Here is a 4800-nt window from a genome sequence, read left to right on the forward strand (position 1 = left end):
TAAAGCCATATCCAAATTCTTTTGGATTGAGGCTTCCACTTGTCAACATAAAAGGCATGTATATGGAGTTGGATGAATTATCAGCTATTGCATGCCTGATTTATATCCTAAAGCTGGCTGGCTATTAAGCCATGTCCAACCCTTGGATTGGAGCTTTAGGCTAACATTGAAAGATTCCTGGAATTCTTATTAAAAATTTTGAATTTCTTATTCTCTTTTTCCTATAAGTTTTTCGAAAAAACTAAAAGAAAATACAAAAAAATCATAAAATCATAAAAACCAAAAAAATTTTGTGTTTCTTGTTTGAGTCTTGTGTCATGATTTAAGTTTGGTGTCAATTGCATGTTTCTATTTTTCTTGCATTTTTCGAAAATTCATGCATTGCATATGTTCTTCATGATCTTCAAGTTATTCTTGACAAGACTTCTTGTTTGATCTTTAATTTTTCTTGTTTTGTGTCTTTTCTTGTTTTTCATATGCATTCTTGCATTCATAGTGTCTAAGCATTGAAAATTTCTAAGTTTGGTGTCTTACATGTTTTTCTTTTCTTGAAAATTTTTCAAAAATAAGTCTTGATGTTCATCTTGATATTCAAAGTGTTCTTGGTGTTCATCTTGACATTTATAGTGTTCTTGCATGCATCTTGTGTTTTGATCCAAAATTTTCATGTTTTGGGTCATATTTGTGTTTTTCTCTCTCCTCATTAAAAATTCAAAAATAAAAAAATATCTTTTCCTTAATTTGCTCATAATTTTCGAAAATTTGAGTTGACTTAGTAAAAAAAATTTTAAAACTTAGCTATTTCTTATAAGTCAAGTGAAATTTTCAATTTTAAAAATCTTATCTTTTCAAAGATTTTTCTAAAATCAAATCTTTTTCATTTTTTTCTATTATTTTCGAAATTTTTTAAAAAGTGATTTTTAAAATCTCTTTTCTTATCTTTATCTCAAAATTGAAACTTTACTAACAATTAATGTGATTGATTCAAAAATTTGAAGTTTGTTACTTTCTTGTTAAGAAAGGTTCAAAAATATCTTTTTCAAAATATATTTTTCTTAAAAAAAATCATATCTTTTTATCATATCTTTTTCAAAAATTTGATTTAAAAATATCCCTTCTAACTTCTTATCTTCTTATCTTTTCAAAATTAATTTTCAAATCTTTTTCAACTGACTAATTAACTTTTTGTTTGTTTCTTATCTTGTTCAAAACCACCTAACTACTTTTCCCTCTCTAATTTTCGAAAATTCCTCACCCTTTTTCCAAAATTCTTTTTAATTAACTAATTGTTTTAAATTTTAATTTTAACTTGTTTCTTCTTTTAATTTTCGAAAATCACTAACTCCTTTTCAAAATTTATTTTCAAAAATTCTCTCCCTCTCATCTCCTTCTATTTATTTAATTATCTACTAACACTTCTCCTCTACTCAAGAATTCGACACTATCCTCACCCTTGTGTTTGGATTCTTACCTTTTCCTTCTTCTACTCCTTTCTTCTTCTACTAACATAAAGGAATCTCTATACTGTGACATAGAGGATTTCTCTTCCTTTTTTGTTCTCTTCTTTCTCATATGAGCAGGAACAAGGAAAAAGGTATTCTTGTTAAAACTGACCTTGAACCTGAACCTGAAAGGACTCTGAAGAGGAAACTAAGAGAAGCTAAATTACAACAATTCAGAGACAACCTTACTGAAATTTTCGAACAAGAAAAGGATATGGTAGCCGAACCTAACAACAATAATTCAAGGAGGATGCTTGGTAATTATACTACACCTACTTCCAAATTTGATGAAAAAAGCATCCTGCCGTTGGAGCAAACAATTTTGAGCTGAAGCCTCAACTAGTTGCTCTAATGCATCAAAACTGCAAATTTTATGGACTTCCATCAGAAGATCCCTACCAGTTTTTAACTGAGTTCTTGCAGATCTGTGAGACTGTTAAGACTAATAGAGTAGATCCTGAACTCTACAGGCTCATGCTTTTCCCTTTTGCTGTAAGAGACAGAGCTAGAACATGGTTGGACTCACAACCTAAGGATAGCCTGGACTCTTGGGATAAGCTGGTCACGGCCTTCTTGGTTAATTCTTTCCTCCTCAAAAGCTGAGCAAGCTTAGAGTGGATGTTCAGACCTTCAAGCAAAAAGATGGTGAATCCCTCTATGAAGCTTGGGAAAGATACAAGCAGATGACCAAAAAGTGTCCTTCTGATATGTTTTCAGAGTGGACCATGTTAGATATATTCTATTATGGTCTATCTGAGTTCTCTAAGATGTCACTGGACCATTCTGTAGGTGAATCCATTCACCTAAAAAAAACGCCTGCAGAGGCTCAGGAACTTATTGAAATGGTTGCAAATAACCAATTCATGTACACTTCTGAGAGGAGTTCCATGAATAATGGGACGCCTCAGAGGAAGGGAGTTCTTGAAATTGATGCTCTGAATGCCATATTGGCTCAGAAAAAAATGTTGACTCAGTAAGTCAACATGATTTCTCAAAGTCTGAATGGATGGCAAAATGCATCCAACAGCACTAAAGAGGCATCTTCTGAAGAAGAAGCTTATGATCCTAAAAACCCTTCAATGGCAGTGGTAAATTACATGGGGGAAGCCTTTGGCAACACCTATAACCCCTCATGGAGAAATCATCCAAATTTCTCATGGAAGGATCAACAAAAGCCTCAACAAGACTTTAATAATGGTGGAAGAAACAGGTTCAGCAATAGCAAGCCTTTTCCATCATCTTCTCAGCAACAGACAGAGAATTCTGAGCAAAGCACCTCTAACTTAGCAAACATAGTCTCTAATCTGTCTAAGGCCACTTTAAGTTTCATGAGTGAAACAAGGTCCTCCATTAGAAGTTTAGAGGCACAAGTGGGCCAGCTGAGTAAAAAAATCACTAAAACTCCTCCTAGTACTATCCCAAGCAATATTAAAGAGAATTCAAAAAGAGAGTGCAAGGCCATTGACATAATCAACATGGCCGAACCTAGAGAGGAAGGAGAGGACGTGAACCCCAATGAGGAAGACCTCATGGGATGTCTCTCAAGCAAGAAGGAGTTCCCTATTGAGGACCCAAAGGAATCTGAGGCTCATATAGAGACCATAGAGATTCCATTAAACCTCCTTCTGCCATTCATGAGCTCTGAAGACTATTCTTCCTCTGAAGAGGATGAAGATGTAACTGGAGAGCAAGTTGCTCAATATCTAGGAGCCATCATGAAGCTGAATGCCAAGTTGTTTGGTAATGAGACTTGGGAAGGTGAACCTCCCTTGCTTATTAGTGAACTAGATACATGGGGTCAGCAAACTTTACCTCAAAAGAGACAAGATCCTGGCAAATTCTTAATACCCTATACCACAGGCACCATGACCTTTGAAAAGGCTCTGTGTGACCTAGGGTTAGGCATAAATCTTATGCCACTCTCTGTAATGGAGAAGCTGGGAATCATTGAGGTACAGCCTGTCATATTCTCATTACAAATGGCAGACAAGTCAGTAAGACAAGCTTATGGATTGGTAGAGGACGTGTTAGTAAAAGTTGTAGGCCTTTACATCCCTGTTGATTTCATTATCTTAGACACTAGGAAGGAGGAGGATGAATGCATCATCCTTGAAAGACCTTTCCTAGCCACAGCAGGAGCTGTGATAGATGTTGACAGAGGAGAATTAGTCCTTCAATTGAATGGGGACTACCTTGTGTTTAAGACCCAAGGGTATTCTTCTGTATACATGGAGAGGAAGCATGAGAAGCTTCTTTCAAGACAGAGTCAAACAAAGCCCCCACAATCAAACTCTAAGTTTGGTGTTGGGAGTCTACAACATTGACCTGATCACTTGTGAGGCTCTGTCATGCTAGTGACATTAAAGAAGCGCTTATTGGGAAGCAACCCAATTTTTATTTATCTAATTCTATTTTTATTTTATTGTTCTTTTATGTTTTATTAGGTTCATGATCATGTGGAGTCACAAAACAAATACTAAAATTAAAAACAGAATAAAAAATATCAGAAGAAAAAGCACACCATGGAGGAAGAGCTTACTGGCGTTTAAACGCCAGTAAGGAGTATCTGGCTGGTGTTCAACACCAGAACAGAGCATGAATCTGGCATTGAATGCCAGAAACAAGCATCATCTTGGCATTTAAACGCCAGGAATACACCCTGAGGAGACCTGGCGCTGAACGCCAGAAACAAGCATCAATCTGGCATTAAACACCAGGATTGTATGCATAGGGTATTTTACACACCTAATTGGTGCAGGGATGTTAAATCCTTGACACCTCAGGATTTGTGGACCCCACAGGATCACCTCAGGATCTGTAGACCCCACAGGATCCCCACCTACCTCAACTCACCTTCTCTCTTTTTCACACAATCCAATAACACTCTTCCCCAAAAACCCTTCACCAATCACTTCAATCTCCTTCCCCAACACCTCTTTACCACTCCTACCTACCTTCAAAATTCAAAATCTCTTTCCCACCCAAACCCACCCTAAATGGCCGAACCTACTCCTTTTCCCCTCACTATATAAACCCCTCTATCCTTCTTCATTTTCACACACCACAACCCTCTCTTCTTCACCTTAGCCGAAACCATACACCTCTACCTTTCCTCCATATTTTCTTCTTCTTCTTCTTCTCTTCTTTCTTCTTTTGCTCAAGGACAAGCAAAAATGCTAAGTTTGGTGTGGTAAAAGCATAGCTTTTTTGTTTTTCCATAACCACTGATGGCACGTAAGGCAAGAGAAACCTCTAGAAAAGGAAAAGGGAAGACAAAAGCTTCCACCTCCAAGTCATA

The 4800-nt window shown here is 36.4% G+C and overlaps 1 non-coding gene across 1 annotated transcript; it reads right to left on the reverse strand.

Annotated features, from left to right (window-relative positions):
* Positions 1-2107: 2107 nt before the first annotated feature.
* Positions 2108-2214, reverse strand: LOC127740457 (small nucleolar RNA R71). The gene has a single exon (XR_008001133.1). It is a non-coding gene; the product is annotated as a small nucleolar RNA R71 (small nucleolar RNA).
* Positions 2215-4800: the final 2586 nt, after the last annotated feature.

This window comes from Arachis duranensis, chromosome 6, assembly GCF_000817695.3.
Source record: "Arachis duranensis cultivar V14167 chromosome 6, aradu.V14167.gnm2.J7QH, whole genome shotgun sequence".
NCBI lineage: Eukaryota > Viridiplantae > Streptophyta > Magnoliopsida > Fabales > Fabaceae > Arachis > Arachis duranensis.